General features: G+C 45.4%; 1 protein-coding gene across 4 annotated transcripts in view; it reads left to right on the top strand.

Moving 5' to 3' along the window:
* The window catches only part of RPH3AL (rabphilin 3A like (without C2 domains)), a 137,716-nt gene that overhangs the window by 17,941 nt on the left and 98,728 nt on the right, over positions 1–21,047 (top strand). Inside the window, exon 1 of one of the 4 annotated variants that reach the window (XM_070478823.1) lies at positions 2,510–2,601. The exons of the other annotated variants lie outside the window; for them this stretch is intronic. The gene's annotated coding sequence lies outside the window, so the exon portion shown is untranslated. Of the gene's footprint in view, positions 1–2,509; positions 2,602–21,047 lie in introns of those variants that run through there. 4 annotated transcript variants of the gene reach the window in all.

Here is a 21,047-nt window from a genome sequence, read left to right on the forward strand (position 1 = left end):
CTGCAGATGTGAGTTCCAAAGGCTCATTTCTCTTTGAATTCCTTGCAGCACTTCTAGGAGCGCTGCGGCTGGCCATCTTCTGACAGGCTGTGCGCTGGGTGCCTGGCATGTTGTTATCGATGCTGATAATGATGCTGGTGGCATGCACACGGCTGGTGCCTTACCTCTGATTAGCAGTCACTAACCTCCACGTTTAATTTCTGTTATAATCTAGTGAGTGAAGTAGGACAGATTGTTTTATATACATTTAATAGCTGATAAACCTTCAGGTTGGCTGGGCATGGGATGAAGTGGGTGTGTGAGGAATTTTTCCCCCTCACAGCCACACAGCTGGTCAGAGCTGGGATTGAAAGCCTGTCTTCCAATCTTGGATCCTGGACTCTGTTCACAACAGAGTGGAATGATCTTCTGAATTCTCTCAGGCACAGACAGTGGCTTATTCTTCCTGGTTTTCCTGTCTGTCATCCATCCATCTCTCCATTTATGCCTCCATCTTTTTCTATAAAGGAATTGAGATACTAGTAAGAACATATGTTTCTCTATATACCTTGAATATATAAGAAACTAGAGCTAAAGTAGATACTTAATGCCAGAGCTATGTGTAGATTTTTTTTATATTTGTTTATATACGTATTTTTGTTGTTTAGTCGCTAAGTTGTGTCTGACTCTTTTGTGAGCCCCTGGACTGTGAGCCCCTGGATTCCAACCCCACCAGGCTCCTCTGTCCATGGGATTCTCCAGGCAGGAATACTGGAGTAGTTGCCATTTCCTTTTCCAGGGGATCTTCCCGACCCAGGGATCAAACCCACGTCTCTTGCATATTCTGCATTTGCAGGTGGATTCTTTACCACTGTGTCCTGGGAAGCTCATGTAATTGATAGGAACCCATAAAAATAAGGTCAGGAGAAACCTAAATTTACTGGAAAGTCACAACCAGGGCAAGAGTTAGGCTATATATTCAGGCCATTGAGCTGTGCATGGTTTACTATGGTTGAGCCACAGATTTAACTCAGCTGATGAGTGATCAAAGCAGGGGAAAAATGTATTATTTACACAGTTCATGAGGTCCATAGGGAGCAGGGGACCAGACGCTGAGGGCTTTTCCAGGCAGTTAGATTTGAAGGGAATTTCTTGCCTGGGTGGTCATCTACGAGATCCTGAGGGGCAAGCGAAATACGTGGCACATGTACTGATACTCTCTGTTCCTCCCCTCCTGCCAGCCATCACTAATCAGCACCCTTTCCCACTGAGGCCAGAGAGAGCCTTGCAGTCCGTCAAGCATGGTGTTCCAGGCAGCCATTACCAGCGATGTGGAGCTGGCATGCAGGATGAAACCACGTGCTACTCCAGCTCTGGGGGTGATGGTGGTATCAGGAGTCATTGGGCAATTCTGGATGGAGAGCGCAGGAAGTTGTGGCAAGCACCTCTGCAGGAGTGGACACCATGTCCTGTTGTCCACTGGAGGTGTGTTTGCCGTAAACCGCATCTAGGTGTCCATCGGAGGGACCCGTCAAGGTGATGATGGGTGCTGAGTGTGTTTGGTTAGTACATGTGGTGCATTCTTACTCCTCCCTGCCCCTGGGTGGGTGGCTTACTCAGGACTCTTGATTGCAAATGGCAAAGACCCAACTCAAACTAGTTTCACTGAAAAGTAGACTCGGTGGACCTGGCAAGTTGGGGATCAAAGGACTGATTCAGGCATGGCTGGAACCATGGAACCCATTTTGAGAAGTTCTTCATGATGATGTCCATCCCTCCCACTTAGCAGCACCTGCTTCTGTTCCCCACTGGGGATTAGGTGCTAGATGTGGTCTTCTTCTCACCACCTTTCTTCCTGTTATTAGCTTGTTTGCACTCTGAAAAGTCAACAATGGGATCCTTGTCACCTTCCTTGGCCCTTCAGGCAGGTGTCAGCTCCTTCCTGCATGACCTTTGCCCTCCTCGAGATGCACGTGGGAGGCCCTGGCGTTTGAGTCATTGGTTATGTTATCTAGGCCTCAGCTTACCTTCTTCGTAGGGAGCTACACCCAGATGGATGTCCCACCCCCAGCAGTTGAAGTTTCAGGAAGTCATGAGATGCTGATGTCCACTGCCTGGAATGAATAGTTTGGATACCTTTCTGTAAAATGTGCCCTTTTAAAAAACAACAACAAAGTCCTTAAAACTTGTAAAAGTGGCGAGACTTTAAACAATTAAAAAAAAAGGAATGCAAACATCCCCAAGAGAGGCCTCCCTCTGATAGAAGGTGTCCTTCATCTGTTTGGCTTTGTTGTTGTTTAGTCGCTAAGTCGTGCCCAACTCTTTTGCCACTCCATGGACTGTAGCCCCCCCAGCCTCCTCTGTTCAGCTTTAGAAAATGTCATTAGGAGGAACTTGGTCACCCATGGATTGGCTTCAGCTGGGCGTCGGTCCACCCAGAGAATCCAGGCCTTGGTTTGGCTCCAGCTGGGCCTTCCCGCGGCTGCCACTTATTGACTTAAGTCCCAGTGATTCAGATCTTCATCAGGGTCGCCCCTGACAACGCGTGGCGGGAGGAGAGGGGACCCGCCTCCTTCTAGACGCCTGCAGGGCCAGGCCCAGGCCAAGACCCCTCGGTTCCTGGTAGGTGTTTTGGGGTTCTTTGGCAGTGAGGGGATGGGAAGATTTCATTTTTTCTGGAGCCAAGGCTTTTCCTAGAACTTTGCTAACTCCCGGGAAGGGTGTGTCTGCTGGGAGAGCAGTGTTAATGGTTGACTTGCTTTTTTCTGGGTTACTCCAAGGCCTGTGGCTTCCCAGGGAGAGGGGGCAGGGATTGGAGAAGGGAGGAGCATCCCTGAACCCCCTTGACAGTTGCCACACTTTCCGCACCATCCTGTAGGCCGGGATAGCTTAGGGGTGGATGAAGGAGGGGATGTGTGCTTTGGAAGAAATGGGCCCGGAGCCAGGGGGAGAAAAGGGCCCCATTTACTACAACTGAACAAATTGGAACTTTCTGTTTGTTAAATATTTTTTATTGCACGTGAAGGCACTGAAAGGGGGGCTATATTGTGTCTGGTCTCCAGATGACTATGAGACAGGACCAGGAAAACCAAGAGCCATGCAGGAGATGTAAGAGATGTGGGTTTGATCCCTGGGTCTGGAAGATCCCCTGGAGAAGGAAATGGCAATCCACTCCAGTATTCTTGCCTGGGGAAATCCTATGGACAGAGGAGCCTGGCGGGCTAAAGTCCATGGAGTCACAGAAGAGTTGGGTCATGACTGAGCACGCATGCATACAGTAATATTAAGTATTTTATACAGATGAGCACTTTAAACATTGTAATGATTAGGTATTTATTTTAGTGTGCATTAGACCATGACTTTTTGTTTTAAAGTTCCCTTCTGTTTATAGCAAAAGATATGGTTTTCTCTTTGTGGTGGAGTTTCCTTTAAAAATAAACTTAAGTAAAAGAGTGAGTTGACTTAAAGAGAAATATTAAGTAAAGAGTAGTATGGATGGCAGGTGGCATGGGGATGCCTGAGGTTTGGGAACAGTGTGCTGGAGGAATTCAGAGGCTCAGAAAGGAAAGGGCTCCTGGAAGAGTCAGCTGGTGTCAGGGAGGGGTAGGATCTAGCAAGGTGGAGGTGGGAGAGGGTGTATCTCACCAGCGGGTGTGCAGATGTGTGTGTGCAAATCTTTTTTTAAAATTTAATTTTCCAATTGGAGGATGATTGCTTTACAGTGTTGTTAGTTTCTGCTGTACAACAGCATGGATCCACTCAAAGTATACATATATCCGCTCCCTCCTAAACCTCCCTCCCACCCTCAGTGTGTGCAAATCTTGGTATCCATTTTAGTTGCAACATATGGAGAAGGAAATGGCAACCCAGTCCAGTATTCTTGCCTGAAAAATCCCATGGATAGAGGAGCCGGGCAGGCTACAGTCCAAAGGGTGGCAGAGTATCAGACATGACTGAGTTACTGACCACAGCACAGGGCACATGAGTCCTGTAGGGACTGGAGTTTGGGCCTGGACTGCTTGTGGAGGATCTTGAATCCCAGGATATGGACTCCAAACGTGAGCAGTGGGAGCCATTGAAGGTGCTGGAGTGGGGGCGGTGATTCATGACTATCCTTGAAGAGACAGAGTCCTGGTTAATGAGGCAGGATGACCAGCCAGGGGCCTAAGGAAAAAGTGTGTAAGAAGCCAAACTACAGTCATGGCTGAGGACCAGAAGCTCAGCCACTGGCCCATCTCCTGCTGGCTGGTGCTGGCTAGCAGCCTAGAGACATTGGAGAGAGTCAGGTCTGGGTTGATGAGCCAACTCTGGGTCTCTCTCTTGAGAGTCCCTTGGACTGCAAGGAGATCCAACCAGTCCATCCTAAAGGAAATCAGTCCTGAATATTCATTGGAAGGACTGATGCTGAAGCTGAAACTCCAATACTTTGGCCACCTGATGGGAAGAACTGACTCATTTAAAAAGACCCTGATGCTGGGAATGATTGAAGGCGGGAGGAGAAAGGGATGACAGAGGATGAGATGGTTGGATGGCATCACCAACTCAATTGGACATGAGTTTGAGTAAGCTCTGTGAGTTGGTAATGGACAGGGAAGCCTGGTGTGCTGCAGTCCGTGAGGTCACAAAGAGTCAGACACGACTGAGCCCTGGACTGAACTGAGGGGAGGTGGTGGGAGCTGGGCAGGGGTGTGGATCAGAAGTTGTGTGTGGAGGCCCAAAAGGGAGGTGCCTGTCTCCCCCAGCTGAGCCCAGTGGCCCATTCCTGGGATCTCCTGGCTGAGTGTGGAATGTTCTGGGGGAAGCGGGTGGGGTCTGCTGCAGGAAGCTCCTCTCTGGGTCAGAGAACCGATTCCTGCAGAAAGAGGAAGCACTCGGTTTCCTGCCCTGCAGTTTGATCAGGACAGCCTGGCTAACAGCCCTGGGCTAAGATTTCATTCATCAGCTGAGCCTGTGGGCGTCAGGGTCATAGATTTTCGTTGTTGTTTAATTGTTCCATTTTTTTTCTTCTAGTTCAGAGTCTATCCCCAGGAGTTCAGAAGCAAGCTTGATTTAAAAACAAGGTTTTTTCTTCCCTTTGAGGGCCAACTCTGGGCCAAACACTATGTCTAGAAATTTTACTACGTTCACCCTGGACAAGACCTGCTGGGGAAAGAAAGTGTCATGACCTGCATTGTACAGAGGATGAAACAAGGGGTGGGGAAATGTGGCTACTCCCAAATTACATAGTGGGTTCACTGCAGAGCCTGATTCCAAACTCACATGCTGGGACTGTCGGTGGGAGTAAGAATGTCACCAGCTATGTCACCTGGGAGAAAGAGCTCACTGTCTGTGCTTCCCTGTCTGGCGTGGGGCCGCTCCCTGTAGTGTGCTGGGGTGCAAAATGGGGGTGCTGGGTACCCCCAGTGTGGCTTCAGGGAATGCGTGAGTTATAATACAGCCACGGTGCCATGTAAGTGTTCACCGCTCTTAATGCTGTTGTGATATAAAACTAGACTTGCAATTCTGAACATCAGTTTTATTGGGAGACATTTTTTGGGAGAGTATTACTTAGGGTGGGGGAGAAGCATTGTTTGTTTAATTAATTTTGGCTGTGCTGAGTCTTTGTTGTGCTTGGGCTTCTCATTGCAGGGGCTTCTCTGGCTGCGGAGCCTGGGCTCTAGAGTGCGGCTAGTTGCCGCTCTCCGGCTTAGTTGAGCCACAGCTTGTGGGATCTTCCCGGACCAGGGATCGAACCTGTGTCCCCTGCCTCGACAGGTGGATTCTTAACCACGGGAATACCAGGGAAGTCCAGAAGGGTTGTTTTAATTTTAAAAGAATTAATTCACATGGTGTAGAATGGGAAATCTTGAACTTGGAGACGCTGCCTTTGGCCTGGCTGTTTCTGGCCACACTCCCCTTCCCTAGATGCCGGGGCAGGTGCATGTAGGGAGGAGGGGAATCTGTGTTCGCTTTCCACTGTTATTGACCTCACTCAGGTGAAAGCCTGAGAACAAAGTTGGGCTTCCTTGGTGGCTCAGATTGTAATGGATCCGCCTACAATGCAGGAAACGCAGGTTTGATCCCTGGGGTTGGGAAGATCCCCTGGAGAAGGGAATAGCAACTCACTCCAGTATTCTTGCCTGGAAAATCCCATGGACAGAGGAACCTGGTAGGCTACAGTCCATGGGGTCACAAAGAGTCGGACATGACTGAGCATCTAAGCATGCACGTGGCTGTTTCCATGACTTACCAGGAAGCCCCAGGTCTCTGATCTCAACCTGCCATAAATTATTGCCCAGGAGCTGTGTCCTAATTGCCTATGGCCTTAACCGGCCATTCTCTGAGTTACTTTCCGGCTCTAGCTTTCAGAGAGCCCTCTGCCTTTCTGGCAATTCTACCAGGACGACTCTCTTCCTGGAATGCCTTCTCTCTTTCAGCTCTCTGCTAGACCTTCTTCCGCTTGGAAGCCCTCTGTGATTGCTGTAAAGAGAATGCCTAACTGAGCCTGCTCTTTGCTCGCACTCTTCTTGGTACAGTCCCAGCATTTATTAGAGATATTGTCTGATTCATTCAGGATTCCTCCCACTTGTATACAGTTTGCACTGGGTATTCACAGCCAACAAAACAGAGGTGGCCTCTTTCCCTACAGACCTTACAGAGATTAACGAGTAAAGAAAGAAATGCATGCATTCAAATTGTGACGCATCCAGTGAAGACCTTTCCCTCTTAAGTGCTAGGCTGTGTCTCCCAGCCATGTGAGCCATGAGATATGGATGGAGATGTTTGTGGAATAAAGGCACAAACAGTACGCACTCTCCTTGTTTGCAGATAGGAGGAGATCAAATTGTTAATCAACATGAAAACAATTTGAAAAATATGACACATTATACACATCTAATTATAATTATAGAGTATCACAAGATTCTTTCTCATTGGTGAAGATGAGGGCAATATATTTTTTGTCTATAGAAGAAAATTAAGAAAAAATTTCCCCCTATCTTATTGGTAGCATTTGACTTAATTTTTTTTTTAAGTTTATAGAAAAAAATTGAGTGAAGTGTAGAGTTCCCACATTCTTCCTTACCCCAGTTTCCCATTATTAACATTTTTTTAATGTGTCATGTGTTTGTCATAACTCACAGAGTGTACCCCAAGAGTGACCACCTAATGAAAACTATGGGCTTTAGTTTACAATAATGTATCACTATCACGCTTGCCTTGGTGGTTCAGTGGTGTAGAATTGCCGTGGTCAGGGACTCCCACGCATATTTATTTCTGATTGCACTGGGCTACTCTCCAGTTCCGGTACCCAGGCTTCTCACTGGGGTGGCTTCTTTCATGGAGCACAGGCTCTCGGGTGCTCAGGCTCAGAAGTTGCATAGCACAGGCTTAGTTGCCCCATGGGACATGGAATCTTCCAGAACCCGTGTCCCCTGCATTGGCAAGCATATCTTTAACCACTGTACCACCAGGGAGTCCCATTATTAATACCTTACATCAATGCAGTACATTTGTTACCAATGATGAGCTGATGGCGATAGTGTTCGTCACTCAGCCGTGTCACTCAGTCGGGTCTGACTCTTTGTGACCCCATGGACTGTAGCCTGCCAGACTGCCCTGTCCCTGGAATTCTCCAGGTAAGAATACTGGAGTGGGTTGCCATTCCCTTCTCCGGGGTGTCTTCCCAACCCAGGGATCTAACCCGGGTCTCCCACATTGCAGGCAGTCTTTACTGTTTAAGCTACCAGGGAAGCCCCAAACACAGAGTGCAGTGCATTGGCTGGGAATCGAACCTGGGCCTCCCGAGTGGCAGGCGAGAATTCTACCACTGAACCACCAATACACGCATGATAGTGATACATTATTGTAAACTAAAGCCCATAGTTTTCTTTGGGGGGTCACTCCTGGTGTATATTCTATGAGTTATGACAAATGTATAATGACATGTATCCACCATGACCATATTATTACAGAATTATAGTTTCACAGTCCTAAAAATCCCCTGTGTCCCACCTATTCATCCATCTCTCCCCCTGAACTTCTGATCTCCTTACTGCCACTGTAGTTTTATCTTTCTCAGAATATCATACCTTTCAGATTGGCTTCTTTCCTTTAGCAGTATGCATTTAAGCTTCCTCCGTGTCTTTTCATTGCTTGGTAGCTTTTTACTTTTTTTATTTATTAAAATTTTTTTTTTTACTTTTATTGCTGAGTTTTATTCCATTGTTTGGATATAGCACAGTTTACTTATTCATTCACCTATTGAAGGACATCTTGGTTGCTTTCATGTTTTGACAATAATGAATAAATCTGTATAAACCTTAGTATGCCATATTTGTATGTGTGAAGATGTAGGTTTCCAATTCTTTGGGTAAACACCAAGGAATGTAACTGTTGGATCATATAATAAGAGTACATTTGGTTTTATAAGATACTATTTTTCAAAGTGGCTGGACCATTTTGCAGTGAATGAGAGTTCCTATTGCACAGCATCCTTGTCAGATTTGGTATTGTCAGTGTTCTGAATTTTGGCCATTTAATAGGTGTGCAGTGGTATTGCATTGTTATTTTAATTTGCAGTTCCTCAATGACATATCACATTGAGCATCTTTATGCTTATTTGCCATCTTGTATATCTTCTTCGGTGAGGTATCTGTTTGGGTTTCTTGCCTATTTTTAACTGGGTTGTTTGCCGCCTTATTTTTTTTAATATCGTTTTCCCTATTTAGAATATTATTCATTGTCTCTACTTGAAAGGATAATGAAGGATTGTGTGTGGGTGAGGGTGACTGGCATGGGAAAGTGAGAGTGTTAGTCACTCAGTCATATCCGATTCTTTGCAAGCCCATGGGTTGTTGCCTGCCAGGCTCTTCTGTCCCTGGGATTTCTCAGGCAAGAATACAAAAGCGGGTTACCATTTCCTTCTCCCGGGGAACTTCCCAACCCAGGGATTGAACCCAGGTCTCCCAAATTGCCAGCAGATTCTTCACTGTCTTAAGGCCCCAAAACACACATACTTCTGTTAAGTGCTAAGAACTTGGGATACCCTTGAGATCAAGAGCTTGAGCTTGGAGTTCAAATCCTGGGCTTTGTCACTCACACGCTGTGTGACTTTGGGTACATCACGTACCTCCCTGAGCCTCAGTTTGCTCACCTGTAAAATGGAGATGTTAAAACCTGCTGTGAAATAGAGATGATGATTCTATAACGTACTTGGCACCCAGCTTGAGAAATAGCAAATGCTCAGTAAGTGGTGGGTCTTCTCATAGATACTGAGCAGAAATACCTTTTGCTCAGAAATACCTTTTGCTCAGAAATACCTGTGTGACATTTTGGGTTTCCCTTGGGTCCTCATTTTCAAGACCTCAGAACCCACTAGAATTCCACTTGCACTTAAAGTGCACAGTTGGGATGTACCTGCATGTGGGGAGCCAGCCATGTCCCCGCAGGTACCCACTTCTCAGCCCCAGCCCTTTGCATCCTCCTCTCCCTTCCCCACTGGGAGCTCTGGACTCATCCCGCTCACCTCTTCTTGGTCATTCCTTCCACCCACCATGTCCCCTGGGCTCCTGTTTCTCTAGCCTGGCTGTGTATATCAGCACCCCAGCTACTCCCCGTTCTGACTTCTCTGAGGATGGATTCTAGGCCTGTTTTTTTTGTTTGTTTGTTTGTTTGTTTTTTTTTTGAGGGAGAGCCTGCTGGTGGCATTGAGGAAAAGGCAGAGAGGCAGGAAAGTGACCAGGTTGGTGGGGTCCTCCCAGCAGTGATTCTAGACTGGCCCACTCCTGGCTCCTTTGCAGATGGGCCCTAGGATTGGTTTCTGAGGTGGCCTCACCAACATGGTCCCCACCCTTCTCAGGAAAGCCACATGCCTTCTTCCCTCTTGCTGGCTTCTCTTCCCTGTTGATAATACACTTTGCTCACCAGGCATCTGCCCTGCCCAGAAATGATCTCCTCTGGGCGTTTCCCGCAGTACTGAATGAAAGGCCCAGAAACCATCCACACACACGCAGGCTACTGGGAGACAGGGCCACGCCTTCTAAGGTTCTTTGTAGAGCAGTCAGATAAGCACCGGGATTGACCACAAGCAGAGGGTGAGTTCTGCAAAGCTGCCGCTCCCTCCCACTGGGGAAGCCGCAGTTCAGCATTTATGCTCATAGTGGGGAGTAATAATAGAATATTATTATAATATATTATTCTATTATAAACTGACCTCCTGGGCCATTGAGAGAGTAAAATGAATTAATTCATGTCAAATGCTCAGAACAGAGCTCCCACATTCAGTGTTCAATGAGGGTGTTGGCTGATATTGCCATCATCTGCTCAGATCCTTTCTCCAAGGCTCCCCCTCTCACTCCCCTTACCCATCTCATAGCTACTACCTGCTTCAGTTCCCTCAGGTGAGCTTAGGGGATTGAAGGGACATTTGGGAATGTCCTGAACCCTAAGGATTGTCTTGTTTATTCAGTTCAGTACAGCACTGTTCACTGATGCTTCCTACCTGTGCTCTTCTGGGTACTGAGAATTTCAGGTGAATAATACTGATGATGGTGGTGGTGCTGGTGGTGGTATGATGATAGTGATGATGGTGATGATGGTAACTGTGGTGATAGTGATGGTGGTGATGGTGATGATAGTGATGATGGTGATGATAACAGTGATGATGGTGGTAGTGGTGATGATGGTGATAATGGTAACTGTGGTGATAGTGATGGTGGTGATGGTGCTGGTGGTGGTGATGGTGATGATAGTGATGATGGTGATGATAACAGTGATGATGGTGGTGGTGATGATGATAGTGATGATGGTGATGATGGTAACTGTAGTGATGGTGATGATAGTGATGATGGTGATGATAACCGTGATGATGGTGATGATGGTAACTGTGGTGATGGTGATGATAGTGATGATGGTGATGATAAGTGATGATGGTGATGATGATAACAGTGGTGATGGTGATAGTGATGCTGGTGGTGGTGATGGTGATGATGATAGTGATGATGGTAACTGTGGTGATGGTGATGATAGTGATGATGGTGATGATAAGTGATGATGGTGATGATGATAACAGTGGTGATGGTGATAGTGATGCTGGTGGTGGTGATGGTGATGATAACAGTGATGATGGTGATGATGATAACAGTGGTGATGGTGATAGTGATGATGATGGTGGTGGCAGCAGCCCTTCACTGAGACTGCACAGTATTATGGGTCCTATCTGTGTGTGTTACCTGTACCATTTAAGCCAGAGTTTTTCTAACTGGCGCTTTGACATTTTTGTCTGGCTAATCTTATGTTGTTTTGGGGTGGGGTGCTCTGCTGTGCACTGTAGGGTGTTTAGCGGCATCCTGACCTCTCCCCACTACCCATCTGGCCCCCAGGTATGTCCTGGGGGAACAAAATCACCCTGATTCAGAACCACTGATCTAATTTACTCTTCCCCACAGGCCAGGAAGCAGCTACTCATTTTACTGATGAGGCAACTAAGGCCTAGAGAGATGAAGGAAGCTGCCAAGGTCACTGAACTAATAATTCACACAGAGCCAGAAGGCAGATCCCAGATACCTGCCCCAAAGAACAGACTCAGAAGGAGTCTGCCCTTTATGTTTTGGCAGAAGAAGAGAATTCATCAGCCATTGGCCGGGCCACCTGGGGTACGTGACCAGGTTGGGGCCTGCTTGGTCAGCCTGGGTATCCATTGCCAGATTCATTTGGAGCTAATAAAACCTGTGGCTGCTGCCCATTTTCTGACTTGGTTTGAAACCAAAGACTGAATGTATTTATGTGGAGACTCTCTGCAGGTCCCTGGCCTTGGCCACGACACTGTTTCTCCTTCCTCCAGACAGAGCCCTGTCTCCTGTGGACACCCGTGGGGAGAAGGAACAGGCGTGGGTGTATTTTTCTGCAGACGGGCCTCCTAGGTGCATTCTTCCACTGAGGCTGTGAATCTGGTTTACGGTTTGCATGCCCAAAGTATTCTTTTGTAATTTTATTCAATAATAGTTTATCATGAAATATTAAAAATATATAGCAGAGTTGAAAGAAGTTTGTGGTGTCCACCTGGATGCCCACTGCTTTAGATTCTACTATTAATATTGTACTGCACTTGTCCCCCAGGTCAGCGTCATCTCTGACTGGTGGGTATGTGAACACACTGGAAATTCTCCCTGAGGAGAATACACCGATAACATACAGTGGTAATGAGACAAAATGCTCCCCAGGTTAATGGGGGAGGTCCAGTGTCATGGATGACTCAACTCATTGTTAAAGCAAAACTACAACTATACTCCAATAAAAATTAATTTTAAAAAAGATAAAATGTTTAAAAATAAATAAAGAAAAGTAATGAAAACAAGGCACTAAGTAGATTGGAAAGTTACTTAGTTAAAAATGTCATCTAGTATTTAGTCCATGCCATCTTAAGGTATAGAAATAATACAGGTTCAACAGTTTCTTTTATTTTTACTTTTTTGGCTGTGACCTGCAGGATGCAGGATCTTAGTTCCCTGACCAGGGATTGAACCCAGGCTCTCAGCAGTAAAAGCACTCAGTCCTAACCACTGGGCTGCCAGGAAGTCCCCAAGTGCAATAGTTTCAAGCAATAGATGTCATACAAACTGCCTGACACAAAGAAGGCCACATGTGTGAAATTCTGGATTATGTCTTCTTTTCCTTTTGTGGAGTCATCCTTTGTCTCAGAAATAAGAAAGACCTTGGCAGACATCTATCCCCTTCCTCCTCTAACTACTGCTCCCTCCAGTCCACATCTCATGCGGGGAAGTGGGGGTGCCCACAGCCACCCCTTGAGTCCCTTCTCACCTTTCCCAGCTGGGCTTTGGGCTGGAGGGGGATGTGGACACCATCCTTTGAGGCCGCAGCATGTCACATATCCCTTGGTATATATGATTCTGAAGAACAGGTACCTTTAATCAACCTTGTTTTTATTTTATATATTTATTTGGCCACACAGGATGTGGGATCTTAGTTCCCTGACCAGGAATTGAACCCATGTCCCCTACATTGGAAGCACAGATTTTTAAATCACTGGACCACCATGGAAGTCCTGAACTTGTTGTTTTATAATTTTGAAACAAAGCTTTTTATTTTGAAATTATTTCAGTTCAGTCGCTCAGTCGTGTCCGACTCTTTGTGACCCCATGAATCACAGCATGTCAGGCCTCCCTGTCCATCACCAACTCCAGGAGTTTACTCAAACTCATGCCCATTGAGTCAGTGATGCCATCCAGCCATCTCATCCTCTGTCGTCCCCTTCTCCTCCTGCCTCCAATCCCTCCCAGCATCAGGGTCTTTTCCAATGAGTCAACTCTTCAGATGAGGTGGCCAAAGTATTGGAGTTTCAGCTTCAACATCAGTCCTTCCAATGAACACCTAGGACTGATCTCCTTTAGGATGGACTGGTTGGATCTTCTTGCAGTCCAAGGGACTCTCAAGAGTCTTCTCCAACATCATAGTTCAAAAGCATCAATTTTTCTGCATTCAGCTTTCCTCACAGTCCAACTCGCACATCCATACATGACCACTGGCTTATTTAGGTTTCCATAAATGTCGAAAGGATGGTTCACAGAGTTCCTGCCTACCCCCCACCCTGCTTGCCTTGTTAATATCTTATATAACAATGTAACTGCTCCTCAGTTTATTTTTTTAAATATTTTTTAATATATTTGCTGTACTGGGTCTTAGTTGTAACATGTGGGATCTCGTTCCCTGACCAGGGATCAAACCCAGACCCCCTGAATTGGGAGCATGGAGTCTTAGCCATGGGACCACCCAGGAAGTCCCCTCAGTTTTTCCTTATCATTTATGACCTTCACATTTCAGAAGAATTCTGATCAGTTGTTATGTGGAGCATCTCTCCATTTGGATTCATCTGATATTTTCTTATGTTTACATTGCAGTTGTGTGTTTTGGGCAGGAATACCACCAAAATGATGATGCATCTTCCTCAGTACATGGTATCAGGAGGGCCTTGATGTCCATGTGCCTTCTCACTGGTGATACTAGTCTTGATGACTTGGATAAGGTCGTATCTGCAAGGTGTCTCCCCTGGAAAGTTACTGTTCTTTTAACTTTGTCATTTTAGTATCCGTCCATGAGTCTGGCCTGAAACAGTTTTTACTAGGGTGCTTTAATGCTGATTCTTCTGTTTCCTTCATTCCTTCTGTACCAGGCAGACTGCACATATATTTCAGGTTCAGTTCCAGACCACTGGGATAAAGTGAATGTCAAAGAGAGTCACACATTTTTTGGTTTCCCAGTGCTTGTAAAAGTTATGTTCACACAATAAGTGTGCAGTAGCATTGTGTCTAAAAAACAATGTAACAACCTGAGTAAATTAAAGTCTCTCAGTTGTGTCAGACTCTTTGGGACCCCATGGACTGTAGCCCACCAGGCTCCTCTGTCCATGGAATTCTCCAGGCAAGAATACTGGAGTATGTTGCCATTAACTTCTCCAGGGGATCTTCCTGACCCAGGGATCGAACCCAGGTCTCCTGAATTGCAGGCAGATTCTTTACTGTCTGACCCACTAGGGAAGCTCCTAACAACATACATGCCTCAAATAAAAAAATACTCTGTTGCTAAAAGATGCAAACTCTCATCTGAGCCTTCAATAAGTTGTAATATTTTGGTAATAATAACATCAAAGATCACTGATTATAGATCACGTAACAATGATAAAAGTAATGAACATTTTGAAATAGTGCAAGAATCACCAAAATGTAACACAGAGACACAAAAAGTGAGCAAATGCTGTTAGAAAAATGGCCCCAGTAGACGCTCAGTGAAAGTTTGCCACAAACCTTCAATTTGCTGAAAAACACAATTATCTGCAAAGCACAATTAAATGTGGTGTGCCTGTATTTGTTAACCGGTGCCCTTCTGTAAGAGAGAGTTGTCTACCTCCCCTATTTATTCAATTTTTATATCATATTTATTTTATCTTATGGGTTATAATCCACTACTATTGTTATTTTTGTTGTTGGAAAAATTGTTCCAGCTTTTGAGACTTCCCTGGCAATCCAGTGGTTAAGACTTGACCTTCCAATTCAGAGGATGTGGGTTTAATCCCTGGTTGGGAGCTAAGATCCCACATGCCCCTGGCCAAAAAACAAATCATAAAACAGAAGCAATATTGTAACAAATTTAATAAAGACTTTCAAAATGGTCCACATAAAAAAAAATTAAAAAAAAACCAAACAGTTCCAGCTTTAGCCGTTGAGAGTTCATCATGGAAGTTTTCTTGTGAAAGTTTTCAAAGCGTACAGAAAAGCTGGACAAACAGGACCAAGAAGCCCCTCCACTTAGATTCAGTCATTCTTAGCATTCGACCATATTTGCTTTCTCTCTCTTTCTCTTCCCTGCCCCTCTCCCACAGTGTTTTCACAAATGCACCATCTGTTGTTTTCATATCGAGGTTAATTTGTAGTTAATCTGTCCCCAGGCCATCAGGGGGTGATGGTAAAATGTGAGTGGCCAGTTCTTTGTCCCCTGGAGACTGTGCGCCTGGTTGTCCTGTCCAGACCCCTCAGTCTGTGCTTCACTGTGCTCCTTGCTTTGTTTTCTAACAGCTTTATTGAGATGTAATTCATATACCATAGAGGTCACCCATAAAAAGTATACAATTCTGTGGGGTTTGGTATATTCACAGATAGAAGCAGCCATCACCACTGTCAGTTTTAGAACATTTTCATCTCCCTTTTAAAAAGAGACTCCATATCCTTTAGCTATTACCTGTCTTCCTCCCCAATAAGCTCTAGGCAGCTACTATTATTATTTTGGCTGTGCTACACAGCACATGAGATCTTAGTTCCCCAGCCAGGGATCCAACCCATGTCCCCTGCAATGGAAGTGCAGAGTCTTAACCACTGGACCACTGAGGAAACCCCAGCCCTACACAACTACTAAATCTATTTAGAGTCTCTATAGAGGTGGCTCAGAGGGTAAAGCATCTGCCTGCAATGCGGGAGACCTGAGTTCGATCCCTGGGTCAGGAAGATCCCCTGGAGAAGGAAATGTCAGTATTGCCATACTCTCCAGTATTCTTGCCTGGAGAGTCCCACAGATGGAGGAGCCTGGTAGGCTATAGTCCACAGGGTCACAAAGAGTCAGAAACGACTGAGTGACTTTAATTCTAGATGTGTCTGTTCTGGACATTTCACATAAAAGGAGTCATATGCTATGCTGTCTTTTGTGGCCTGGCTTCTTTTAACACAATGTTTTCAAGGTTCATCCATGTTGTTGCATGAATCAGCATTTTGTTCTTTTTTATGGCCATGTAATAGTCCACTGTTAGACTGTTATATAGTTACACTGCATCTTGTTTACCAGTTGATGGACATTTGGGTGATTTCTACGTTTTGGCTGATGTGAATAGTTCTTCTATGAACATCTGTGTACGTTTTTGCTTTGAAATGTATTTTCTAATCATTTTGTATTTTCTAATCATTTTCTAATCATTTCTAATCCTTTGGATTAGGATTGTAATTCTGTATTTATTTTTTTGAGGAACTACTGAACTGTTGTCCACAGTGGTGGCACCATTGGTACCATCAATGAATTAGGGTCCCATTTCTCTGCATCCTTGCTAACACCCATTAATTTCTGTTCTTAAAATGATAGCCATCCTGGTGGGCGTAAAGAGGTATCTCATTGTGGTTCGGGTTTGCACTTCTCTGATGGCTGATAATGTGGAGTGTCTTTCCCTGCGCTTTTAGGCATGTGTGCCTCTCCTTTGGAGAAATGTCTTTTCAGATCCTTTGTTGTTGCTATTCAGTCACTAGGTCATGTTTGACACTTTGCAACCCCATGGACAGAGCCAGCCAGGCTCCTTCATCCGTGATATTTCCCAGGCAAGAGTACTGGAGTGGGTTGCCATCTCCTTCTCCAGGGGATCTTCCTGGATCAGGGATCAAATCCATATCTCTGGCACTAGCAAGCAGATTCTTTACTGTTGAGCCACAAGGGAGGCCCCATTCAAGTCTTTTACCCATTTATTAGTTGAGTTGTCTTTTTATTGTTGAGTCATAGGCGTTCTTTATCTTTTCTGGATACTAGACCCTTATCAGATATTTGATATGCAAATTTTTTTTCCATTCTATGAGTTACCTTTTCATCTTCTATTTTCACATTTTATGAATCATTTATGTATATATTTCACTCTACATGGACATTTGAAACTATTTCTTGTTTGCGTGCATTAAGATAATTTAACAATAAACATACTTGTACCTATCTTTTATTGTACAAGTGAACCCATTTTTGAGGGAGAAGATAGTTCCAAGACCAGGGTGGCAACTTTTTTAGCATCCTTGCCTTCCAAAATTACATTGTCACATGTTCAGCTTTAAAGATTTGCACCCATGAGAATAAGATGGGTTGTGCTGGCTGCGTGTGGGCCTCGGTCGCAAGGTACAGTCATTGAAGCCGCCCATTTTATTCAAAATCTTGAAAGGCAGTGTTTATTAATAGACATTTTTTCTCTTTCTCTCAAACACTCAAGGTAGACCTGAGCCATAAAAATCAGGGTGGTTATACATGGAAAGCAATAGTAATTCTGCGTTTATGAAATTTAATAAAAGGTTTGTATGGTAAGCATTTGTTCTTTTAATATTTTTTTCTATAAATACACCATGAAAATATTGCATTTGGGATTAGGGTTAGTTCTTTGGTGCACAGAGTTTTTTAATGTCAATGACATCTCCTTTATTTTTTTTTCTTGTGTTGCTTATGCTTTTGATATGAAGTGAAATCTCATTGTGGTTTGGGTTTGAATTCTCTTATATTTATTTATTTGCCCAGAGTCTTAGTTGTAGCACACAGGATCTTCAGTCTTTGTTGTGGCATGTGGCATATCTAGTGTGGCACGTGGGATCTAGTTCCCTGGTCAGGGATCAAAGCCAGGCCCCCTGTATTGGGAGCGTGGAGTATTAGCCCCTGGACCACCATGAAGTCCCTGGATTTACATTCTAATATCTAAGAAACCACTGCCAAATCTGAGGTCATGAAGTTTTGCCCCTCTATTATCTTCTCAGTGCTTTAAAACTTTTAGCTCTTACATTTAGGTCTTTGATCCATTTAGAGTAACATTTTAAAATGGTATGATGTAATGGTCCAACTTCATTCTTTTCCATGTGACTGTTCCGTTGTCATCGCACTGTTTACTGAAAAGACTCTTCTTCTCCCATTGAGTGGTCTTGACACTCTGGTCAAATAATCAGTTGATCACAGATGTACGGGTTTATTTGTGGACTCCCAGTTCTATTCTGGCACATGTGCTTTGAGTGTCTTCTGGGCACAAGGTTTGTCCTGCTCTTGGGGACTGTTTAGTACAGTAGGAGAGGTCAGATGCTTTCACAAGCCACCAGAAACTGGGAAGTGCTGGAAGAGGTAAAAAATGTGGAGATGCCAAGGAGGGAACCAGTGCTTCAGGCCAGGGCAATAGATGTGGATTGGGGAGCAGCAGGGGGCTGTTTGGAAGAAGCCTGGGCTTAAGCATCTAACAGGGAATGATGCCAAGTGTTTCTGTTTGTCTGGAGACAGACTTGGCAAGGTGGCATAGAGCCTGTGGATGGCCTAGCACTCCCAAGTGGAGACAATAGGCTTGATTTGCAAGTGTCTGAGCAGAGCCGGGCTTCTGCAGGGCCCCTCTGGTGGCAGGGTAGGCTGAGTCAGGTGAGTGAGCCAGGAGGCAGGGGAACCACTTAGGATCCTAGGGTGACTGAGGTCTGGATGAGCTCCTGGGTCAGGCAGTGGAAATGGTGGGGAACAAGGGGTCCTGCCTGAGACCTGTGGCTTCATGTCACTCTGCCCTGTGCGCAGAGGAGGAGGCATAGCAGCCCTGGAGACCCTGCTGCCCATTTCCTGGGCCTCACACCTCTAGTCCCAGCTGCTGGCTGCCTGCTCCAGGAAATTCACACCAGCCTGCCTCCTCTGCAGTACCTGCGGTTCTGCTCCAGGTAACCCCGAGCCTTCTCCTGTTTGGCCAATTCCTACAGGTCTCAGTTTCCATGCACTCCTGTCACGCTCCTAAGGGCTGGGAGCACAGAAGAGGCTTGGAGAGTGTGCCCTGCCTTATTGCCTTCATTAGTTGCCACACGCTGCAGCCGGGACTCCTTGAGGGCAGAGAGGGTGACAGAAAGTGCCAGGGGCCAGCTGCATGGCCTTGAGCAAGTGGCTGCACCTTTCAATCATCAGTCAAACCTCTTCTATGAAAGTGGATGATGACATGCCATCCCTTTGGGACTGTGATGAATTTCACTTGGCCAGCGCCTGGCAAGTGGGCAGTGCCTTGTGCAGTCCGATGCTTTCCGTCCCAGTTTGGTAGCTTAGGGCCAGACGGAGCACAAGCAGGCACATTTTGATTTGTGGGCTCCTCCTTAAAGCCTCCAAAACTACTGGCAAAATGTCGGTGCTTCTGTTTAGCCTCTTCCCTGCTCATCTTCTCTGTCCCTAGCCACCTGCTGGCGGTGGTCCCCTTTCTTACCCTCAAATGCCTGCCCCCCGCCTTGCCTGAGTCTTCAGCAGTCCTCGTCAGGGTCTTTCGTGATGGACACCCTCTCTTCTTTGCGGTCTTAGCCTCCACCAGGGGAACTGAGGAGTGTGCAGAGAAATTAATAGCTGGCACCTGGGCTGTGCGTACTTAACCTTGGAGCTGGAACAGGGAACCAACTATTTGTCTTTCCATGAACGAGAGGGGACAGCTGGCTGCAGATAGCAGCTGGGTCAACGGGGGTTGCCTTGGCTGCTGGCTTTAAGCAAACAGCAAGGGCCAGGGTCCCTTCCCCAGCTCTGGGAAAGTGGGCGGAAGAAGACTGAAGGACCTAGCGGAGCCCTGAGGAGAGTCACCGAGAGCCGGGGTCCTGGCAGGGCTGTCGGGGGCCGCTGCTCCTGGGGCCTGAGTGCAGAGGACCAGCCTATTGGCACACCTGTGGCTGGGGTGAGAAGGGGTGGGCCTCTTTTCCTTCCAGAGGCGTCTCTGCCTCATGGAGAGGTTTCTCTTGGGCTCTTCCAACAAGCACCTTTGGGTGCGAGCTGAAATCAGATTTCCTTTGCAGAAATTCTGTTTGCCTGAGATTTCCCACACAAATTGAATAGATGGAAGCAGGCTTGTTTTTCTGCATTAAAAAACGAATAGCATTTACACTCCTCACCATGCACCCCAAGCCAGGTGCCTGGCGACACCTGGGACAGACAACTTAGGCATTTTCTGAACAGAGTCTCCCGAGCCACAGACAGCTGCTTACCCTGAAGGCTTGATTTTATCCTGGTAACCTTTGAGCTAAGTTTCAATTTCATCTCCTGTTCTTTGCTTTTTGTGCCATTGATTTCTTTTTCGGCCATCTGGTGAATCCTATGGAATGTTTCTCAAAATAACGGCTCTCAATGCACGAACAGTGTTACAGAGGAAGCCAATTATATTGACATTATTATCAGGATAATTTTTTTTTAACAAAATAAGCTTCTGACATAGTAACCTATGTGCTTCTTTTTTTGAATCATTAAGTAAACAGCCTTGTTGTTGTTTAGTTACTAAGTCATGTCTGACTCTTTGCGACCCTGTGGACTATAGTCCAGGCTCCTCTGTCCATGGGATTTCTCAGGCAAGAACACTGGAGTGGATTGCCATGCCCTTCTGCAAGTAAACAGCCTTGCCATAGGTCTAGTAACTATTGCAATTTTTTAAATCACCACAACATATGAAATTTTTATTTGCTTTTATTAATTGCTAAATCTATTAGGAGACAGCAAGATTATCAGAAGAACTGGTAACAATAGTTTTTTATTTGAAATAGCTTTCTTTTATTGAGAAAATCTAAACTAATAAGAAGCCGATTTTCTTATCTCAAGTTAATTATTTTCTAATTCTGGTTATTAGATGTTAAAAAAATATTCATGCCAATTTCAGGATTATAAAAATTTAGTTTTTACATATTAATCTATTGTCTCTAGTATAATGTACATCTGAGTGTAACAACTATCATAATTTTAAAGTAGTGATGAGCATAAATAACACTGAGGTATCTGCAGCTTTGTATTGTGATATGAAAGTATCTGTGATCCTGTTGATGACC

The sequence above is a fragment of the Odocoileus virginianus genome, chromosome 17 (assembly GCF_023699985.2).
Source record: "Odocoileus virginianus isolate 20LAN1187 ecotype Illinois chromosome 17, Ovbor_1.2, whole genome shotgun sequence".
Lineage (NCBI taxonomy): Eukaryota > Metazoa > Chordata > Mammalia > Artiodactyla > Cervidae > Odocoileus > Odocoileus virginianus.